This window comes from Myotis nattereri, assembly GCF_964212035.1.
Source record: "Myotis nattereri genome assembly, chromosome: 8".
NCBI lineage: Eukaryota > Metazoa > Chordata > Mammalia > Chiroptera > Vespertilionidae > Myotis > Myotis nattereri.
The window spans coordinates 1500851-1525510 of record NC_138083.1 but is presented as its reverse complement, the minus strand read 5'-3'; positions in this window follow the sequence as shown (position 1 = coordinate 1525510).

Genomic DNA, 24660 nt, shown 5'->3' with positions numbered 1-24660 from the left:
CACCATTAGTGTAGAAAGACTGTAAGTGAGGACTATACTGCTAATGTTTACAATTGAGGCCGAATTTCTCTAGCGTCTTTTTGGTGAATCAGTTACTATCCTGCCGGTTCCATTACATACTTGTAAGAAAACTGTCTAATTGTGGTAAAACTCTTAAAATACGCAATTAGAGTTTCCAGAAATGATTAAAAACTTATAAGAAACCCTTGAAATAAAAGTTTGTAGATTCTTACTACATTTCCTGCTGTTTTCAATCACGGACATGACCCGTGAAAAGCAGGGAAATGACCAGAAAACTGATAATATTTACAACTCCGGCCACTTTAGCGAGCGTTTTGACTTGAATTTGCTTTCAAATATTAGGAATTCATGTTTATACAGCTCACCATTAGTGTAGAAAGACTGTAAGTGAGGACTATACTGCTAATGTTTACAATTGAGGCCGGATTTCTCTAGCGTCTTTTTGGTGAATCAGTTACTATCCTGCCGGTTCCATTACATACTTGTAAGAAAACGGTCTAATTGTGGTAAAACTCTTAAAATACGCAATTAGAGTTTCCAGAAATGATTAAAAACTCATAAGAAACCCTTGAAATAAAAGTTTGTAGATTCTTACTACATTTCCTGCTGTTTTTAATCACGGACATGACCCGTGAAAAGCAGGGAAATGACCAGAAAACTGATAATATTTACAACTCCGGCCACTTTAGCGAGCGTTATGACTTGAATTTGCTTTCAAATATTAGGAATTCATGTTTATACAGCTCACCATTAGTGTAGAAAGACTGTAAGTGAGGACTATACTGCTAATGTTTACAATTGAGGCCGAATTTCTCTAGCGTCTTTTTGGTGAATCAGTTACTATCCTGCCGGTTCCATTACATACTTGTAAGAAAACTGTCTCATTGTGGTAAAACTCTTAAAATACGCAATTAGAGTTTCCAGAAATGATTAAAAACTTATAAGAAACCCTTGAAATAAAAGTTTGTAGATTCTTACTACATTTCCTGCTGTTTTCAATCACGGACATGACCCGTGAAAAGCAGGGAAATGACCAGAAAACTGATAATATTTACAACTCCGGCCACTTTAGCGAGTGTTTTGACTTGAATTTGCTTTCAAATATTAGGAATTCATGTTTATACAGCTCACCATTAGTGTAGAAAGACTGTAAGTGAGGACTATACTGCTAATGTTTACAATTGAGGCCGAATTTCTCTAGCGTCTTTTTGGTGAATCAGTTACTATCCTGCCGGTTCCATTACATACTTGTAAGAAAACTGTCTAATTGTGGTAAAACTCTTAAAATACGCAATTAGAGTTTCCAGAAATGATTAAAAACTTATAAGAAACCCTTGAAATAAAAGTTTGTAGATTCTTACTACATTTCCTGCTGTTTTCAATCACGGACATGACCCGTGAAAAGCAGGGAAATGACCAGAAAACTGATAATATTTACAACTCCGGCCACTTTAGCGAGCGTTTTCACTTGAATTCGCTTTCAAATATTAGGAATTCATGTTTACACAGCTCACAATTAGTGTAGAAAGACTGTAAGTGAGGACTATACTGCTAATGTTTACAATTGAGGCCTAATTTCTCTAGCGTCTTTTTGGTGAATCAGTTACTATCCTGCCGGTTCCATTACATACTTGTAAGAAAACTGTCTAATTGTGGTAAAACTCTTAAAATACGCAATTAGAGTTTCCAGAAATGATTAAAAACTTATAAGAAACCCTTGAAATAAAAGTTTGTAGATTCTAACTACATTTCCTGCTGTTTTCAATCACGGACATGACCCGTGAAAAGCAGGGAAATGACCAGAAAACTGATAATATTTACAACTCCGGCCACTTTAGCGAGCGTTTTGACTTGAATTTCCTTTCAAATATTAGGAATTCATGTTTATGCAGCTCACCATTAGTGTAGAAAGACTGTAAGTGAGGACTATACTGCTAATGTTTACAATTGAGGCCGAATTTCTCTAGCGTCTTTTTGGTGAATCAGTTACTATCCTGCCGGTTAAATTACATACTTGGAAGAAAACTGTCTAATTGTGGTAAAACTCTTAAAATACGCAATTAGAGTTTCCAGAAATGATTAAAAACTTATAAGAAACCCTTGAAATAAAAGTTTGTAGATTCTTACTACATTTCCTGCTGTTTTCAATCACGGACATGACCCGTGAAAAGCAGGGAAATGACCAGAAAACTGATAATATTTACAACTCCGGCCACTTTAGCGAGCTTTTTGACTTGAATTTGCTTTCAAATATTAGGAATTCATGTTTATACAGCTCACCATTAGTGTAGAAAGACTGTAAGTGAGGACTATACTGCTAATGTTTACAATTGAGGCCGAATTTCTCTAGCGTCTTTTTGGTGAATCAGTTACTATCCTGACGGTTCCATTACATACTTGTAAGAAAACTGTCTAATTGTGGTAAAACTCTTAAAATACGCAATTAGAGTTTCCAGAAATGATTAAAAACTTATAAGAAACCCTTGAAATAAAAGTTTGTAGATTCTTACTACATTTCCTGCTGTTTTCAATCACGGACATGACCCGTGAAAAGCAGGGAAATGACCAGAAAACTGATAATATTTACAACTCCGGCCACTTTAGCGAGTGTTTTGACTTGAATTCGCTTTCAAATATTAGGAATTCATGTTTATACAGCTCACCATTAGTGTAGAAAGACTGTAAGTGAGGACTATACTGCTAATGTTTACAATTGAGGCCGAATTTCTCTAGCGTCTTTTTGGTGAATCAGTTACTATCCTGCCGGTTCCATTACATACTTGTAAGAAAACTGTCTAATTGTGGTAAAACTCTTAAAATACGCAATTAGAGTTTCCAGAAATGATTAAAAACTTATAAGAAACCCTTGAAATAAAAGTTTGTAGATTCTTACTACATTTCCTGCTGTTTTCAATCACGGACATGACCCGTGAAAAGCAGGGAAATGACCAGAAAACTGATAATATTTACAACTCCGGCCACTTTAGCGAGCGTTTTGACTTGAATTTGCTTTCAAATATTAGGAATTCATGTTTATACAGCTCACCATTAGTGTAGAAAGACTGTAAGTGAGGACTATACTGCTAATGTTTACAATAGAGGCCGAATTTCTCTAGCGTCTTTTTGGTGAATCAGTTACTATCCTGCCGGTTCCATTACATACTTGTAAGAAAACTGTCTCATTGTGGTAAAACTCTTAAAATACGCAATTAGAGTTTCCAGAAATGATTAAAAACTTATAAGAAACCCTTGAAATAAAAGTTTGTAGATTCTTACTACATTTCCTGCTGTTTTCAATCACGGACATGACCCGTGAAAAGCAGGGAAATGACCAGAAAACTGATAATATTTACAACTCCGGCCACTTTAGCGAGCGTTTTGACTTGAATTTGCTTTCAAATATTAGGAATTCATGTTTATACAGCTCACCATTAGTGTAGAAAGACTGTAAGTGAGGACTATACTGCTAATGTTTACAATAGAGGCCGAATTTCTCTAGCGTCTTTTTGGTGAATCAGTTACTATCCTGACGGTTCCATTACATACTTGTAAGAAAATGGTCTAATTGTGGTAAAACTCTTAAAATACGCAATTAGAGTTTCCAGAAATGATTAAAAACTTATAAGAAACCCTTGAAATAAAAGTTTGTAGATTCTTACTACATTTCCTGCTGTTTTCAATCACGGACATGACCCGTGAAAAGCAGGGAAATGACCAGAAAACTGATAATATTTACAACTCCGGCCACTTTAGCGAGTGTTTTGACTTGAATTTGCTTTCAAATATTAGGAATTCATGTTTATACAGCTCACCATTAGTGTAGAAAGACTGTAAGTGAGGACTATACTGCTAATGTTTACAATTGAGGCCGAATTTCTCTAGCGTCTTTTTGGTGAATCAGTTACTATCCTGCCGGTTCCATTACATACTTGTAAGAAAACTGTCTAATTGTGGTAAAACTCTTAAAATACGCAATTAGAGTTTCCAGAAATGATTAAAAACTTATAAGAAACCCTTGAAATAAAATTTTGTAGATTCTTACTACATTTCCTGCTGTTTTCAATCACGGACATGACCCGTGAAAAGCAGGGAAATGACCAGAAAACTGATAATATTTACAACTCCGGCCACTTTAGCGAGCGTTTTCACTTGAATTCGCTTTCAAATATTAGGAATTCATGTTTACACAGCTCACAATTAGTGTAGAAAGACTGTAAGTGAGGACTATACTGCTAATGTTTACAATTGAGGCCTAATTTCTCTAGCGTCTTTTTGGTGAATCAGTTACTATCCTGCCGGTTCCATTACATACTTGTAAGAAAACTGTCTAATTGTGGTAAAACTCTTAAAATACGCAATTAGAGTTTCCAGAAATGATTAAAAACTTATAAGAAACCCTTGAAATAAAAGTTTGTAGATTCTAACTACATTTCCTGCTGTTTTCAATCACGGACATGACCCGTGAAAAGCAGGGAAATGACCAGAAAACTGATAATATTTACAACTCCGGCCACTTTAGCGAGCGTTTTGACTTGAATTTCCTTTCAAATATTAGGAATTCATGTTTATGCAGCTCACCATTAGTGTAGAAAGACTGTAAGTGAGGACTATACTGCTAATGTTTACAATTGAGGCCGAATTTCTCTAGCGTCTTTTTGGTGAATCAGTTACTATCCTGCCAGTTCCATTACATACTTGGAAGAAAACTGTCTAATTGTGGTAAAACTCTTAAAATACGCAATTAGAGTTTCCAGAAATGATTAAAAACTTATAAGAAACCCTTGAAATAAAAGTTTGTAGATTCTTACTACATTTCCTGCTGTTTTCAATCACGGACATGACCCGTGAAAAGCAGGGAAATGACCAGAAAACTGATAATATTTACAACTCCGGCCACTTTAGCGAGCGTTTTGACTTGAATTCGCTTTCAAATATTAGGAATTCATGTTTATACAGCTCACCATTAGTGTAGAAAGACTGTAAGTGAGGACTATACTGCTAATGTTTACAATTGAGGCTGAATTTCTCTAGCGTCTTTTTGGTGAATCAGTTACTATCCTGCCGGTTCCATTACATACTTGTAAGAAAACTGTCTAATTGTGGTAAAACTCTTAAAATACGCAATTAGAGTTTCCAGAAATGATTAAAAACTTATAAGAAACCCTTGAAATAAAAGTTTGTAGATTCTTACTACATTTCCTGCTGTTTTCAATCACGGACATGACCCGTGAAAAGCAGGGAAATGACCAGAAAACTGATAATATTTACAACTCCAGCCACTTTAGCGAGCGTTTTGACTTGAATTTGCTTTCAAATATTAGGAATTCATGTTTATACAGCTCACCATTAGTGTAGAAAGACTGTAAGTGAGGACTATACTGCTAATGTTTACAATTGAGGCCGAATTTCTCTAGCGTCTTTTTGGTGAATCAGTTAATATCCTGCCGGTTCCATTACATACTTGTAAGAAAACGGTCTAATTGTGGTAAAACTCTTAAAATACGCAATTAGAGTTTCCAGAAATGATTAAAAACTTATAAGAAACCCTTGAAATAAAAGTTTGTAGATTCGTACTACATTTCCTGCTGTTTTCAATCACGGACATGACCCGTGAAAAGCAGGGAAATGACCAGAAAACTGATAATATTTACAACTCCGGCCACTTTAGCGAGCGTTTTGACTTGAATTTGCATTCAAATATTAGGAATTCATGTTTATACAGCTCACCATTAGTGTAGAAAGACTGTAAGTGAGGACTATACTGCTAATGTTTACAATTGAGGCCGAATTTCTCTAGCGTCTTTTTGGTGAATCAGTTACTATCCTGCCGGTTCCATTACATACTTGTAAGAAAACGGTCTAATTGTGGTAAAACTCTTAAAATACGCAATTAGAGTTTCCAGAAATGATTAAAAACTTATAAGAAACCCTTGAAATAAAAGTTTGTAGATTCTTACTACATTTCCTGCTGTTTTCAATCACGGACATGACCCGTGAAAAGCAGGGAAATGACCAGAAAACTGATAATATTTACAACTCCGGCCACTTTAGCGAGCGTTTTGACTTGAATTTGCTTTCAAATATTAGGAATTCATGTTTATACAGCTCACCATTAGTGTAGAAAGACTGTAAGTGAGGACTATACTGCTAATGTTTACAATTGAGGCCGGATTTCTCTAGCGTCTTTTTGGTGAATCAGTTACTATCCTGCCGGTTCCATTACATACTTGTAAGAAAACTGTCTAATTGTGGTAAAACTCTTAAAATACGCAATTAGAGTTTCCAGAAATGATTAAAAACTTATAAGAAACCCTTGAAATAAAAGTTTGTAGATTCTTACTACATTTCCTGCTGTTTTCAATCACGGACATGACCCGTGAAAAGCAGGGAAATGACCAGAAAACTGATAATATTTACAACTCCAGCCACTTTAGCGAGCGTTTTGACTTGAATTTGCTTTCAAATATTAGGAATTCATGTTTATACAGCTCACCATTAGTGTAGAAAGACTGTAAGTGAGGACTATACTGCTAATGTTTACAATTGAGGCCGAATTTCTCTAGCGTCTTTTTGGTGAATCAGTTACTATCCTGCCGGTTCCATTACATACTTGTAAGAAAACGGTCTAATTGTGGTAAAACTCTTAAAATACACAATTAGAGTTTCCAGAAATGATTAAAAACTTATAAGAAACCCTTGAAATAAAAGTTTGTAGATTCTTACTACATTTCCTGCTGTTTTCAATCACGGACATGACCCGTGAAAAGCAGGGAAATGACCAGAAAACTGATAATATTTACAACTCCGGCCACTTTAGCGAGCGTTTTCACTTGAATTCGCTTTCAAATATTAGGAATTCATGTTTACACAGCTCACAATTAGTGTAGAAAGACTGTAAGTCAGGACTATACTGCTAATGTTTGCAATTGAGGCCTAATTTCTCTAGCGTCTTTTTGGTGAATCAGTTAATATCCTGCCGGTTCCATTACATACTTGTAAGAAAACTATCTAATTGGGGTTAAACTCTTAAAATACGCAATTAGAGTTTCCAGAAATGATTAAAAACTTATAAGAAACCCTTGAAATAAAAGTTTGTAGATTCTAACTACATTTCCTGCTGTTTTCAATCACGGACATGACCCGTGAAAAGCAGGGAAATGACCAGAAAACTGATAATATTTACAACTCCGGCCACTTTAGCGAGCGTTTTGACTTGAATTTGCTTTCAAATATTAGGAATTCATGTTTATACAGCTCACCATTAGTGTAGAAAGACTGTAAGTGAGGACTATACTGCTAATGTTTACAATTGAGGCCGAATTTCTCTAGCGTCTTTTTGGTGAATCAGTTACTATCCTGCCGGTTCCATTACATACTTGTAAGAAAACGGTCTAATTGTGGTAAAACTCTTAAAATACGCAATTAGAGTTTCCAGAAATGATTAAAAACTTATAAGAAACCCTTGAAATAAAAGTTTGTAGATTCTTACTACATTTCCTGCTGTTTTCAATCACGGACATGACCCGTGAAAAGCAGGGAAATGACCAGAAAACTGATAATATTTACAACTCCGGCCACTTTAGCGAGCGTTTTGACTTGAATTTGCTTTCAAATATTAGGAATTCATGTTTATACAGCTCACCATTAGTGTAGAAAGACTGTAAGTGAGGACTATACTGCTAATGTTTACAATTGAGGCCGAATTTCTCTAGCGTCTTTTTGGTGAATCAGTTACTATCCTGCCGGTTCCATTACATACTTGTAAGAAAACTGTCTAATTGTGGTAAAACTCTTAAAATACGCAATTAGAGTTTCCAGAAATGATTAAAAACTTATAAGAAACCCTTGAAATAAAAGTTTGTAGATTCTTACTACATTTCCTGCTGTTTTTAATCACGGACATGACCCGTGAAAAGCAGGGAAATGACCAGAAAACTGATAATATTTACAACTCCGGCCACTTTAGCGAGCGTTATGACTTGAATTTGCTTTCAAATATTAGGAATTCATGTTTATACAGCTCACCATTAGTGTTGAAAGACTGTAAGTGAGGACTATACTGCTAATGTTTACTATTGAGGCCGAATTTCTCTAGCGTCTTTTTGGTGAATCAGTTACTATCCTGCCGGTTCCATTACATACTTGTAAGAGAACGGTCTAATTGTGGTAAAACTCTTAAAATACGCAATTAGAGTTTCCAGAAATGATTAAAAACTTATAAGAAACCCTTGAAATAAAAGTTTGTAGATTCTTACTACATTTCCTGCTGTTTTCAATCACGGACATGACCCGTGAAAAGCAGGGAAATGACCAGAAAACTGATAATATTTACAACTCCAGCCACTTTAGCGAGAGTTTTGACTTGAATTTGCTTTCAAATATTAGGAATTCATGTTTATACAGCTCACCATTAGTGTAGAAAGACTGTAAGTGAGGACTATACTGCTAATGTTTACAATTGAGGCCGAATTTCTCTAGCGTCTTTTTGGTGAATCAGTTACTATCCTGCCGGTTCCATTACATACTTGTAAGAAAACTGTCTCATTGTGGTAAAACTCTTAAAATACGCAATTAGAGTTTCCAGAAATGATTAAAATCTTATAAGAAACCCTTGAAATAAAAGTTTGTAGATTCTTACTACATTTCCTGCTGTTTTCAATCACGGACATGACCCGTGAAAAGCAGGGAAATGACCAGAAAACTGATAATATTTACAACTCCGGCCACTTTAGCGAGCGTTTTGACTTGAATTTGCTTTCAAATATTAGGAATTCATGTTTATACAGCTCACCATTAGTGTAGAAAGACTGTAAGTGAGGACTATACTGCTAATGTTTACAATTGAGGCCGAATTTCTCTAGCGTCTTTTTGGTGAATCAGTTACTATCCTGCCGGTTCCATTACATACTTGTAAGAAAACGGTCTAATTGTGGTAAAACTCTTAAAATACGCAATTAGAGTTTCCAGAAATGATTAAAAACTTATAAGAAACCCTTGAAATAAAAGTTTGTAGATTCTTACTACATTTCCTGCTGTTTTCAATCACGGACATGACCCGTGAAAAGCAGGGAAATGACCAGAAAACTGATAATATTTACAACTCCAGCCACTTTAGCGAGCGTTTTGACTTGAATTTGCTTTCAAATATTAGGAATTCATGTTTATACAGCTCACCATTAGTGTAGAAAGACTGTAAGTGAGGACTATACTGCTAATGTTTACAATTGAGGCCGAATTTCTCTAGCGTCTTTTTGGTGAATCAGTTACTATCCTGCCGGTTCCATTACATACTTGTAAGAAAACGGTCTAATTGTGGTAAAACTCTTAAAATACGCAATTAGAGTTTCCAGAAATGATTAAAAACTTATAAGAAACCCTTGAAATAAAAGTTTGTAGATTCTTACTACATTTCCTGCTGTTTTCAATCACGGACATGACCCGTGAAAAGCAGGGAAATGACCAGAAAACTGATAATATTTACAACTCCGGCCACTTTAGCGAGCGTTTTCACTTGAATTCGCTTTCAAATATTAGGAATTCATGTTTACACAGCTCACAATTAGTGTAGAAAGACTGTAAGTGAGGACTATACTGCTAATGTTTGCAATTGAGGCCTAATTTCTCTAGCGTCTTTTTGGTGAATCAGTTAATATCCTGCCGGTTCCATTACATACTTGTAAGAAAACTGTCTAATTGTGGTAAAACTCTTAAAATACGCAATTAGAGTTTCCAGAAATGATTAAAAACTTATAAGAAACCCTTGAAATAAAAGTTTGTAGATTCTTACTACATTTCCTGCTGTTTTTAATCACGGACATGACCCGTGAAAAGCAGGGAAATGACCAGAAAACTGATAATATTTACAACTCCGGCCACTTTAGCGAGCGTTATGACTTGAATTTGCTTTCAAATATTAGGAATTCATGTTTATACAGCTCACCATTAGTGTTGAAAGACTGTAAGTGAGGACTATACTGCTAATGTTTACAATTGAGGCCGAATTTCTCTAGCGTCTTTTTGGTGAATCAGTTACTATCCTGCCGGTTCCATTACATACTTGTAAGAAAACGGTCTAATTGTGGTAAAACTCTTAAAATACGCAATTAGAGTTTCCAGAAATGATTAAAAACTTATAAGAAACCCTTGAAATAAAAGTTTGTAGATTCTTACTACATTTCCTGCTGTTTTCAATCACGGACATGACCCGTGAAAAGCAGGGAAATGACCAGAAAACTGATAATATTTACAACTCCAGCCACTTTAGCGAGAGTTTTGACTTGAATTTGCTTTCAAATATTAGGAATTCATGTTTATACAGCTCACCATTAGTGTAGAAAGACTGTAAGTGAGGACTATACTGCTAATGTTTACAATTGAGGCCGAATTTCTCTAGCGTCTTTTTGGTGAATCAGTTACTATCCTGCCGGTTCCATTACATACTTGTAAGAAAACTGTCTCATTGTGGTAAAACTCTTAAAATACGCAATTAGAGTTTCCAGAAATGATTAAAATCTTATAAGAAACCCTTGAAATAAAAGTTTGTAGATTCTTACTACATTTCCTGCTGTTTTCAATCACGGACATGACCCGTGAAAAGCAGGGAAATGACCAGAAAACTGATAATATTTACAACTCCGGCCACTTTAGCGAGCGTTTTGACTTGAATTTGCTTTCAAATATTAGGAATTCATGTTTATACAGCTCACCATTAGTGTAGAAAGACTGTAAGTGAGGACTATACTGCTAATGTTTACAATTGAGGCCGAATTTCTCTAGCGTCTTTTTGGTGAATCAGTTACTATCCTGCCGGTTCCATTACATACTTGTAAGAAAACTGTCTCATTGTGGTAAAACTCTTAAAATACGCAATTAGAGTTTCCAGAAATGATTAAAAACTTATAAGAAACCCTTGAAATAAAAGTTTGTAGATTCTAACTACATTTCCTACTGTTTTCAATCACGGACATGACCCGTGAAAAGCAGGGAAATGACCAGAAAACTGATAATATTTACAACTCCGGCCACTTTAGCGAGCGTTTTGACTTGAATTTGCTTTCAAATATTAGGAATTCATGTTTATACAGCTCACCATTAGTGTAGAAAGACTGTAAGTGAGGACTATACTGCTAATGTTTACAATTGAGGCCGAATTTCTCTAGCGTCTTTTTGGTGAATCAGTTACTATCCTGCCGGTTCCATTACATACTTGTAAGAAAACGGTCTAATTGTGGTAAAACTCTTAAAATACGCAATTAGAGTTTCCAGAAATGATTAAAAACTTATAAGAAACCCTTGAAATAAAAGTTTGTAGATTCTTACTACATTTCCTGCTGTTTTCAATCACGGACATGACCCGTGAAAAGCAGGGAAATGACCAGAAAACTGATAATATTTACAACTCCGGCCACTTTAGCGAGCGTTTTGACTTGAATTTGCTTTCAAATATTAGGAATTCATGTTTATACAGCTCACCATTAGTGTAGAAAGACTGTAAGTGAGGACTATACTGCTAATGTTTACAATTGAGGCCGAATTTCTCTAGCGTCTTTTTGGTGAATCAGTTACTATCCTGCCGGTTCCATTACATACTTGTAAGAAAACGGTCTAATTGTGGTAAAACTCTTAAAATACGCAATTAGAGTTTCCAGAAATGATTAAAAACTTATAAGAAACCCTTGAAATAAAAGTTTGTAGATTCTTACTACATTTCCTGCTGTTTTCAATCACGGACATGACCCGTGAAAAGCAGGGAAATGACCAGAAAACTGATAATATTTACAACTCCGGCCACTTTAGCGAGCGTTTTGACTTGAATTTGCTTTCAAATATTAGGAATTCTTGTTTATATAGCTCACCATTAGTGTAGAAAGACTGTAAGTGAGGACTATACTGCTAATGTTTACAATTGAGGCCGAATTTCTCTAGCGTCTTGTTGGTGAATCAGTTACTATCCTGCCGGTTCCATTACATACTTGTAAGAAAACTGTCTAATTGTGGTAAAACTCTTAAAATACGCAATTAGAGTTTCCAGAAATGATTAAAAACTTATAAGAAACCCCTGAAATAAAAGTTTGTAGATTCTAACTACATTTCCTGCTGTTTTCAATCACGGACATGACCCGTGAAAAGCAGGGAAATGACCAGAAAACTGATAATATTTACAACTCCGGCCACTTTAGCGAGCGTTTTGACTTGAATTCGCTTTCAAATATTAGGAATTCATGTTTATACAGCTCACCATTAGTGTAGAAAGACTGTAAGTGAGGACTATACTGCTAATGTTTACAATTGAGGCCGAATTTCTCTAGCGTCTTTTTGGTGAATCAGTTACTATCCTGCCGGTTCCATTACATACTTGGAAGAAAACTGTCTAATTGTGGTAAAACTCTTAAAATACGCAATTAGAGTTTCCAGAAATGATTAAAAACTTATAAGAAACCCTTGAAATAAAAGTTTGTAGATTCTTACTACATTTCCTGCTGTTTTCAATCACGGACATGACCCGTGAAAAGCAGGGAAATGACCAGAAAACTGATAATATTTACAACTCCGGCCACTTTAGCGAGCGTTTTGACTTGAATTTGCTTTCAAATATTAGGAATTCATGTTTATACAGCTCACCATTAGTGTAGAAAGACTGTAAGTGAGGACTATACTGCTAATGTTTACAATTGAGGCCGAATTTCTCTAGCGTCTTTTTGGTGAATCAGTTACTATCCTGCCGGTTCCATTACATACTTGTAAGAAAACGGTCTAATTGTGGTAAAACTCTTAAAATACGCAATTAGAGTTTCCAGAAATGATTAAAAACTTATAAGAAACCCTTGAAATAAAAGTTTGTAGATTCTTACTACATTTCCTGCTGTTTTTAATCACGGACATGACCCGTGAAAAGCAGGGAAATGACCAGAAAACTGATAATATTTACAACTCCGGCCACTTTAGCGAGCGTTTTGACTTGAATTTGCTTTCAAATATTAGGAATTCATGTTTATACAGCTCACCATTAGTGTAGAAAGACTGTAAGTGAGGACTATACTGCTAATGTTTACAATTGAGGCCGAATTTCTCTAGCGTCTTTTTGGTGAATCAGTTACTATCCTGCCGGTTCCATTACATACTTGTAAGAAAACGGTCTCATTGTGGTAAAACTCTTAAAATACGCAATTAGAGTTTCCAGAAATGATTAAAAACTTATAAGAAACCCTTGAAATAAAAGTTTGTAGATTCTTACTACATTTCCTGCTGTTTTCAATCACGGACATGACCCGTGAAAAGCAGGGAAATGACCAGAAAACTGATAATATTTACAACTCCGGCCACTTTAGCGAGCGTTTTGACTTGAATTTGCTTTCAAATATTAGGAATTCATGTTTATACAGCTCACCATTAGTGTAGAAAGACTGTAAGTGAGGACTATACTGCTAATGTTTACAATTGAGGCCGAATTTCTCTAGCGTCTTTTTGGTGAATCAGTTACTATCCTGCCGGTTCCATTACATACTTGTAAGAAAACTGTCTCATTGTGGTAAAACTCTTAAAATACGCAATTAGAGTTTGCAGAAATGATTAAAAACTTATAAGAAACCCTTGAAATAAAAGTTTGTAGATTCTTACTACATTTCCTGCTGTTTTCAATCACGGACATGACCCGTGAAAAGCAGGGAAATGACCAGAAAACTGATAATATTTACAACTCCGGCCACATTAGCGAGCGTTTTGACTTGAATTTGCTTTCAAATATTAGGAATTCATGTTTATACAGCTCACCATTAGTGTAGAAAGACTGTAAGTGAGGACTATACTGCTAATGTTTACAATTGAGGCCGAATTTCTCTAGCGTCTTTTTGGTGAATCAGTTACTATCCTGCCGGTTCCATTACATACTTGTAAGAAAACTGTCTCATTGTGGTAAAACTCTTAAAATATGCAATTAGAGTTTCCAGAAATGATTAAAAACTTATAAGAAACCCTTGAAATAAAAGTTTGTAGATTCTTACTACATTTCCTGCTGTTTTCAATCACGGACATGACCCGTGAAAAGCAGGGAAATGACCAGAAAACTAATAATATTTACAACTCCGGCCACTTTAGCGAGCGTTTTGACTTGAATTTGCTTTCAAATATTAGGAATTCATGTTTATACAGCTCACCATTAGTGTAGAAAGACTGTAAGTGAGGACTATACTGCTAATGTTTACAATTGAGGCCGAATTTCTCTAGCGTCTTTTTGGTGAATCAGTTACTATCCTGCCGGTTCCATTACATACTTGTAAGAAAACTGTCTAATTGTGGTAAAACTCTTAAAATACGCAATTAGCGTTTCCAGAAATGATTAAAAACTTATAAGAAACCCTTGAAATAAAAGTTTGTAGATTCTTACTACATTTCCTGCTGTTTTCAATCACGGACATGACCCGTGAAAAGCAGGGAAATGACCAGAAAACTGATAATATTTACAACTCCGGCCACTTTAGCGAGCGTTTTGACTTGAATTTGCTTTCAAATATTAGGAATTCATGTTTATACAGCTCACCATTAGTGTAGAAAGACTGTAAGTGAGGACTATACTGCTAATGTTTACAATTGAGGCCGAATTTCTCTAGCGTCTTTTTGGTGAATCAGGTACTATCCTGCCGGTTCCATTACATACTTGTAAGAAAACTGTCTAATTGTGGTAAAACTCTTAAAATACGCAATTAGAGTTTGCAGAAATGATTAAAAACTTATAAGAAACCCTTGAAATAAAAGTTTGTAGATTCTTACTACATTTCCTGCTGTTTTCAATCACGGACAAGACCCGTGAAAAGCAGGGAAATGACCAGAAAACTGATAATATTTACAACTCCGGCCACATTAGCGAGCGTTTTGACTTGAATTTGCTTTCAAATATTAGGAATTCATGTTTATACAGCTCACCATTAGTGTAGAAAGACTGTAAGTGAGGACTATACTGCTAATGTTTACAATTGAGGCCGAATTTCTCTAGCGTCTTTTTGGTGAATCAGTTACTATCCTGCCGGTTCCATTACATACTTGTAAGAAAACTGTCTAATTGTGGTAAAACTCTTAAAATACGCAATTAGAGTTTCCAGAAATGATTAAAAACTTATAAGAAACCCTTGAAATAAAAGTTTGTAGATTCTTACTACATTTCCTGCTGTTTTCAATCACGGACATGACCCGTGAAAAGCAGGGAAATGACCAGAAAACTGATAATATTTACAACTCCGGCCACTTTAGCGAGCGTTTTGACTTGAATTTGCTTTCAAATATTAGGAATTCATGTTTATACAGCTCACCATTAGTGTAGAAAGACTGTAAGTGAGGACTATACTGCTAATGTTTACAATTGAGGCCGAATTTCTCTAGCGTCTTTTTGGTGAATCAGTTACTATCCTGCCGGTTCCATTACATACTTGTAAGAAAACGGTCTAATTGTGGTAAAACTCTTAAAATACGCAATTAGAGTTTCCAGAAATGATTAAAAACTTATAAGAAACCCTTGAAATAAAAGTTTGTAGATTCTTACTACATTTCCTGCTGTTTTCAATCACGGACATGACCCGTGAAAAGCAGGGAAATGACCAGAAAACTGATAATATTTACAACTCCGGCCACTTTAGCGAGCGTTTTGACTTGAATTTGCTTTCAAATATTAGGAATTCATGTTTATACAGCTCACCATTAGTGTAGAAAGACTGTAAGTGAGGACTATACTGCTAATGTTTACAATTGAGGCCGAATTTCTCTAGCGTCTTTTTGGTGAATCAGTTACTATCCTGCCGGTTCCATTACATACTTGTAAGAAAACGGTCTAATTGTGGTAAAACTCTTAAAATACGCAATTAGAGTTTCCAGAAATGATTAAAAACTTATAAGAAACCCTTGAAATAAAAGTTTGTAGATTCTTACTACATTTCCTGCTGTTTTAAATCACGGACATGACCCGTGAAAAGCAGGGAAATGACCAGAAAACTGATAATATTTACAACTCCGGCCACTTTAGCGAGCGTTTTGACTTGAATTTGCTTTTAAATATTAGGAATTCATGTTTATACAGCTCACCATTAGTGTAGAAAGACTGTAAGTGAGGACTATACTGCTAATGTTTACAATTGAGGCCGAATTTCTCTAGCGTCTTTTTGGTGAATCAGTTACTATCCTGCCGGTTCCATTACATACTTGTAAGAAAACTGTCTAATTGTGGTAAAACTCTTAAAATACGCAATTAGAGTTTGCAGAAATGATTAAAAACTTATAAGAAACCCTTGAAATAAAAGTTTGTAGATTCTTACTACATTTCCTGCTGTTTTCAATCACGGACAAGACCCGTGAAAAGCAGGGAAATGACCAGAAAACTGATAATATTTACAACTCCGGCCACATTAGCGAGCGTTTTGACTTGAATTTGCTTTCAAATATTAGGAATTCATGTTTATACAGCTCACCATTAGTGTAGAAAGACTGTAAGTGAGGACTATACTGCTAATGTTTACAATTGAGGCCGAATTTCTCTAGCGTCTTTTTGGTGAATCAGTTACTATCCTGCCGGTTCCATTACATACTTGTAAGAAAACTGTCTAATTGTGGTAAAACTCTTAAAATACGCAATTAGAGTTTCCAGAAATGATTAAAAACTTATAAGAAACCCTTGAAATAAAAGTTTGTAGATTCTTACTACATTTCCTGCTGTTTTCAATCACGGACATGACCCGTGAAAAGCAGGGAAATGACCAGAAAACTGATAATATTTACAACTCCGGCCACTTTAGCGAGCGTTTTGACTTGAATTTGCTTTCAAATATTAGGAATTCATGTTTATACAGCTCACCATTAGTGTAGAAAGACTGTAAGTGAGGACTATACTGCTAATGTTTACAATTGAGGCCGAATTTCTCTAGCGTCTTTTTGGTGAATCAGTTACTATCCTGCCGGTTCCATTACATACTTGTAAGAAAACGGTCTAATTGTGGTAAAACTCTTAAAATACGCAATTAGAGTTTCCAGAAATGATTAAAAACTTATAAGAAACCCTTGAAATAAAAGTTTGTAGATTCTTACTACATTTCCTGCTGTTTTCAATCACGGACATGACCCGTGAAAAGCAGGGAAATGACCAGAAAACTGATAATATTTACAACTCCGGCCACTTTAGCGAGCGTTTTGACTTGAATTTGCTTTCAAATATTAGGAATTCATGTTTATACAGCTCACCATTAGTGTAGAAAGACTGTAAGTGAGGACTATACTGCTAATGTTTAAAATTGAGGCCGAATTTCTCTAGCGTCTTTTTGGTGAATCAGTTACTATCCTGCCGGTTCCATTACATACTTGTAAGAAAACGGTCTAATTGTGGTAAAACTCTTAAAATACGCAATTAGAGTTTCCAGAAATGATTAAAAACTTATAAGAAACCCTTGAAATAAAAGTTTGTAGATTCTTACTACATTTCCTGCTGTTTTCAATCACGGACATGACCCGTGAAAAGCAGGGAAATGACCAGAAAACTGATAATATTTACAACTCCGGCCACTTTAGCGAGCGTTTTGACTTGAATTTGCTTTTAAATATTAGGAATTCATGTTTATGCAGCTCACCATTAGTGTAGAAAGACTGTAAGTGAGGACTATACTGCTAATGTTTACAATTGAGGCCGAATTTCTCTAGCGTCTTTTTGGTGAATCAGTTACTATCCTGCCGGTTCCATTACATACTTGTTTTTTTTTTTTTTTTTTTTTTTTTTTTTTTTTTTTAAATATATTTTATTGATTTTTTACAGAGAAGAAGGTAGAGAGATAGAGAGTTAGAAACATCGATGAGAGAGAAACATCGATCAGCTGCCTCCCGCACATCTCCCACTGGGGATATGCCCGCAACCCAGGTACATGCCCCTGACCGGAATCGAACCCGGGACCTTTCAGTCCGCAGGCCAACGCTCTATCCACTGAGCCAAACCGGTTTTGGCCCATTACATACTTGTAAGAAAACTGTCTAATTGTGGTAAAACTCTTAAAATACGCAATTAAAGTTTCCAGAAATGATTAAAAACTTATAAGAAACCCTTGAAATAAAAGTTTGTAGATTCTTACTACATTTCCTGCTGTTTTCAATCACGGACATGACCCGTGAAAAGCAGGGAAATGACCAGAAAACTGATAATATTTACAACTCCGGCCACCTTAGCGGGCGTTTTGACTTGAAATTGCTTTCAAATATTAGGAATTCATGTTTATACAGCTCACCATTAGTGTAGAAAGACTGTAAGTGAGGACTATACTGCTAATGTTTACAATTGAGGCCGAATTTCTCTAGCGTCTTTTTGGTGAATCAGTTACTATCCTGCCGGTTCCATTACATACTTGTAAGAAAACGGTCTAATTGTGGTAAAACTCTTAAAATACGCAATTAGAGTTTCCAGAAATGATTAAAAACTTATAAGAAACCCTTGAAATAAAAGTTTGTAGATTCTAACTACATTTCCTGCTGTTTTCAATCACGGACATGACCCGTGAAAAGCAGGGAAATGACCAGAAAACTGATAATATTTACAACTCCGGCCACTTTAGCGAGCGTTTTGACTTGAATTCGCTTTCAAATATTAGGAATTCATGTTTATACAGCTCACCATTAGTGTAGAAAGACTGTAAGTGAGGACTATACTGCTAATGTTTACAATTGAGGCCGAATTTCTCTAGCATCTTTTTGGTGAATCAGTTACTATCCTGCCGGTTCCATTACATACTTGTAAGAAAACTGTCTAATTGTGGTAAAACTCTTAAAATACGCAATTAGAGTTTCCAGAAATGATTAAAAACTTATAAGAAACCCTTGAAATAAAAGTTTGTAGATTCTTACGACATTTCCTGCTGTTTTCAATCACGGACATGACCCGTGAAAAGCAGGGAAATGACCAGAAAACTGATAATATTTACAACTCCGGCCACTTTAGCGAGCTTTTTGACTTGAATTTGCTTTCAAATATTAGGAATTCATGTTTATACAGCTCACCATTAGTGTAGAAAGACTGTAAGTGAGGACTATACTGCTAATGTTTACAATTGAGGCCGAATTTCTCTAGCGTCTTTTTGGTGAATCAGTTACTATCCTGCCGGTTCCATTACATACTTGTAAGAAAACGGTCTAATTGTGGTAAAACTCTTAAAATACGCAATTAGAGTTTCCAGAAATGATTAAAAACTTATAAGAAACCCTTGAAATAAAAGTTTGTAGATTCTTACTACATTTCCTGCTGTTTTTAATCACGGACATGACCCGTGAAAAGCAGGGAAATGACCAGAAAACTGATAATATTTACAACTCCGGCCACTTTAGCGAGCGTTTTGACTTGAATTTGCTTTCAAATATTAGGAATTCATGTTTATACAGCTCACCATTAGTGTAGAAAGACTGTGAGGACTATACTGCTAATGTTTACAATTGAGGCCGAATTTCTCTAGCGTCTTTTTGGTGAATCAGTTACTATCCTGCCGGTTCCATTACATACTTGTAAGAAAACTGTCTAATTGTGGTAAAACTCTTAAAATACGCAATTAGAGTTTCCAGAAATGATTAAAAACTTATAAGAAACCCTTGAAATAAAAGTTTGTAGATTCTTACTACATTTCCTGCTGTTTTCAATCACGGACATGACCCGTGAAAAGCAGGGAAATGACCAGAAAACTGATAATATTTACAACTCCGGCCACTTTAGCGAGCGTTTTGACTTGAATTTGCTTTCAAATATTAGGAATTCATGTTTATACAGCTCACCATTAGTGTAGAAAGACTGTAAGTGAGGACTATACTGCTAATGTTTACAATTGAGGCCGAATTTCTCTAGCGTCTTTTTGGTGAATCAGTTACTATCCTGCCGGTTCCATTACATACTTGTTTTTTTTTTTTTTTTTTTTTTTTTTAAATATATTTTATTGATTTTTTACAGAGAAGAAGGTAGAGAGATAGAGAGTTAGAAACATCGATGAGAGAGAAACATCGATCAGCTGCCTCCCGCACATCTCCCACTGGGGATATGCCCGCAACCCAGGTACATGCCCCTGACCGGAATCGAACCCGGGACCTTTCAGTCCGCAGGCCAACGCTCTATCCACTGAGCCAAACCGGTTTTGGCCCATTACATACTTGTAAGAAAACTGTCTAATTGTGGTAAAACTCTTAAAATACGCAATTAAAGTTTCCAGAAATGATTAAAAACTTATAAGAAACCCTTGAAATAAAAGTTTGTAGATTCTTACTACATTTCCTGCTGTTTTCAATCACGGACATGACCCGTGAAAAGCAGGGAAATGACCAGAAAACTGATAATATTTACAACTCCGGCCACTTTAGCGAGCGTTTTGACTTGAATTTGCTTTCAAATATTAGGAATTCATGTTTATACAGCTCACCATTAGTGTAGAAAGACTGTAAGTGAGGACTATACTGCTAATGTTTACAATTGAGGCCGAATTTCTCTAGCGTCTTTTTGGTGAATCAGTTACTATCCTGCCGGTTCCATTACATACTTGTAAGAAAACGGTCTAATTGTGGTAAAACTCTTAAAATACGCAATTAGAGTTTCCAGAAATGATTAAAAACTTATAAGAAACCCTTGAAATAAAAGTTTGTAGATTCTTACTACATTTCCTGCTGTTTTCAATCACGGACATGACCCGTGAAAAGCAGGGAAATGACCAGAAAACTGATAATATTTACAACTCCGGCCACTTTAGCGAGCGTTTTCACTTGAATTCGCTTTCAAATATTAGGAATTCATGTTTACACAGCTCACAATTAGTGTAGAAAGACTGTAAGTGAGGACTATACTGCTAATGTTTACAATTGAGGCCGAATTTCTCTAGCGTCTTTTTGGTGAATCAGTTACTATCCTGCCGGTTCCATTACATACTTGTAAGAAAACTATCTAATTGTGGTAAAACTCTTAAAATACGCAATTAGAGTTTCCAGAAATGATTAAAAACTTATAAGAAACCCTTGAAATAAAAGTTTGTAGATTCTAACTACATTTCCTGCTGTTTTCAATCACGGACATGACCCGTGAAAAGCAGGGAAATGACCAGAAAACTGATAATATTTACAACTCCGGCCACTTTAGCGAGCGTTTTGACTTGAATTTGCTTTCAAATATTAGGAATTCATGTTTATACAGCTCACCATTAGTGTAGAAAGACTGTAAGTGAGGACTATACTGCTAATGTTTACAATTGAGGCCGAATTTCTCTAGCATCTTTTTGGTGAATCAGTTACTATCCTGCCGGTTCCATTACATACTTGTAAGAAAACTGTCTAATTGTGGTAAAACTCTTAAAATACGCAATTAGAGTTTCCAGAAATGATTAAAAACTTATAAGAAACCCTTGAAATAAAAGTTTGTAGATTCTTACGACATTTCCTGCTGTTTTCAATCACGGACATGACCCGTGAAAAGCAGGGAAATGACCAGAAAACTGATAATATTTACAACTCCGGCCACTTTAGCGAGCTTTTTGACTTGAATTTGCTTTCAAATATTAGGAATTCATGTTTATACAGCTCACCATTAGTGTAGAAAGACTGTAAGTGAGGACTATACTGCTAATGTTTACAATTGAGGCCGAATTTCTCTAGCGTCTTTTTGGTGAATCAGTTACTATCCTGCCGGTTCCATTACATACTTGTAAGAAAACGGTCTAATTGTGGTAAAACTCTTAAAATACGCAATTAGAGTTTCCAGAAATGATTAAAAACTTATAAGAAACCCTTGAAATAAAAGTTTGTAGATTCTTACTACATTTCCTGCTGTTTTTAATCACGGACATGACCCGTGAAAAGCAGGGAAATGACCAGAAAACTGATAATATTTACAACTCCGGCCACTTTAGCGAGCGTTTTGACTTGAATTTGCTTTCAAATATTAGGAATTCATGTTTATACAGCTCACCATTAGTGTAGAAAGACTGTGAGGACTATACTGCTAATGTTTACAATTGAGGCCGAATTTCTCTAGCGTCTTTTTGGTGAATCAGTTACTATCCTGCCGGTTCCATTACATACTTGTAAGAAAACTGTCTAATTGTGGTAAAACTCTTAAAATACGCAATTAGAGTTTCCAGAAATGATTAAAAACTTATAAGAAACCCTTGAAATAAAAGTTTGTAGATTCTTACTACATTTCCTGCTGTTTTCAATCACGGACATGACCCGTGAAAAGCAGGGAAATGATCAGAAAACTGATAATATTTACAACTCCGGCCACATTAGCGAGCGTTTTGACTTGAATTTGCTTTCAAATATTAGGAATTCATGTTTATACAGCTCACCATTAGTGTAGAAAGACTGTGAGGACTATACTGCTAATGTTTACAATAGAGGCCGAATTTCTCTAGCGTCTTTTTGGTGAATCAGTTACTATCCTGCCGGTTCCATTACATACTTGTAAGAAAACTGTCTCATTGTGGTAAAACTCTTAAAATACGCAATTAGAGTTTCCAGAAATGATTAAAAACTTATAAGAAACCCTTGAAATAAAAGTTTGTAGATTCTTACTACATTTCCTGCTGTTTTCAATCATGGACATGACCCGTGAAAAGCAGGGAAATGACCAGAAAACTGATAATATTTACAACTCCGGCCACTTTAGCGAGCGTTTTGACTTGAATTTGCTTTCAAATATTAGGAATTCATGTTTATACAGCTCACCATTAGTGTAGAAAGACTGTAAGTGAGGACTATACTGCTAATGTTTACAATTGAGGCCGAATTTCTCTAGCGTCTTTTTGGTGAATCAGTTACTATCCTGCCGGTTCCATTACATACTTGTAAGAAAACGGTCTAATTGTGGTAAAACTCTTAAAATACGCAATTAGAGTTTCCAGAAATGATTAAAAACTTATAAGAAACCCTTGAAATAAAAGTTTGTAGATTCTTACTACATTTCCTGCTGTTTTCAATCACGGACATGACCCGTGAAAAGCAGGGAAATGACCAGAAAACTGATAATATTTACAACTCCGGCCACTTTAGCGAGCGTTTTGACTTGAATTTGCTTTCAAATATTAGGAATTCATGTTTATACAGCTCACCATTAGTGTAGAAAGACTGTAAGTGAGGACTATACTGCTAATGTTTAAAATTGAGGCCGAATTTCTCTAGCGTCTTTTTGGTGAATCAGTTACTATCCTGCCGGTTCCATTACATACTTGTAAGAAAACGGTCTAATTGTGGTAAAACTCTTAAAATACGCAATTAGAGTTTCCAGAAATGATTAAAAACTTATAAGAAACCCTTGAAATAAAAGTTTGTAGATTCTTACTACATTTCCTGCTGTTTTCAATCACGGACATGACCCGTGAAAAGCAGGGAAATGACCAGAAAACTGATAATATTTACAACTCCGGCCACTTTAGCGAGCGTTTTGACTTGAATTTGCTTTTAAATATTAGGAATTCATGTTTATACAGCTCACCATTAGTGTAGAAAGACTGTAAGTGAGGACTATACTGCTAATGTTTACAATTGAGGCCGAATTTCTCTAGCGTCTTTTTGGTGAATCAGTTACTATCCTGCCGGTTCCATTACATACTTGTAAGAAAACTGTCTAATTGTGGTAAAACTCTTAAAATACGCAATTAGAGTTTTCAGAAATGATTAAAAACTTATAAGAAACCCTTGAAATAAAAGTTTGTAGATTCTTACTACATTTCCTGCTGTTTTCAATCACGGACAAGACCCGTGAAAAGCAGGGAAATGACCAGAAAACTGATAATATTTACAACTCCGGCCACATTAGCGAGCGTTTTGACTTGAATTTGCTTTCAAATATTAGGAATTCATGTTTATACAGCTCACCATTAGTGTAGAAAGACTGTAAGTGAGGACTATACTGCTAATGTTTACAATTGAGGCCGAATTTCTCTAGCGTCTTTTTGGTGAATCAGTTACTATCCTGCCGGTTCCATTACATACTTGTAAGAAAACTGTCTAATTGTGGTAAAACTCTTAAAATACGCAATTAGAGTTTCCAGAAATGATTAAAAACTTATAAGAAACCCTTGAAATAAAAGTTTGTAGATTCTTACTACATTTCCTGCTGTTTTCAATCACGGACATGACCCGTGAAAAGCAGGGAAATGACCAGAAAACTGATAATATTTACAACTCCGGCCACTTTAGCGAGCGTTTTGACTTGAATTTGCTTTCAAATATTAGGAATTCATGTTTATACAGCTCACCATTAGTGTAGAAAGACTGTAAGTGAGGACTATACTGCTAATGTTTACAATTGAGGCCGAATTTCTCTAGCGTCTTTTTGGTGAATCAGTTACTATCCTGCCGGTTCCATTACATACTTGTAAGAAAACGGTCTAATTGTGGTAAAACTCTTAAAATACGCAATTAGAGTTTCCAGAAATGATTAAAAACTTATAAGAAACCCTTGAAATAAAAGTTTGTAGATTCTTACTACATTTCCTGCTGTTTTCAATCACGGACATGACCCGTGAAAAGCAGGGAAATGACCAGAAAACTGATAATATTTACAACTCCGGCCACTTTAGCGAGCGTTTTGACTTGAATTTGCTTTCAAATATTAGGAATTCATGTTTATACAGCTCACCATTAGTGTAGAAAGACTGTAAGTGA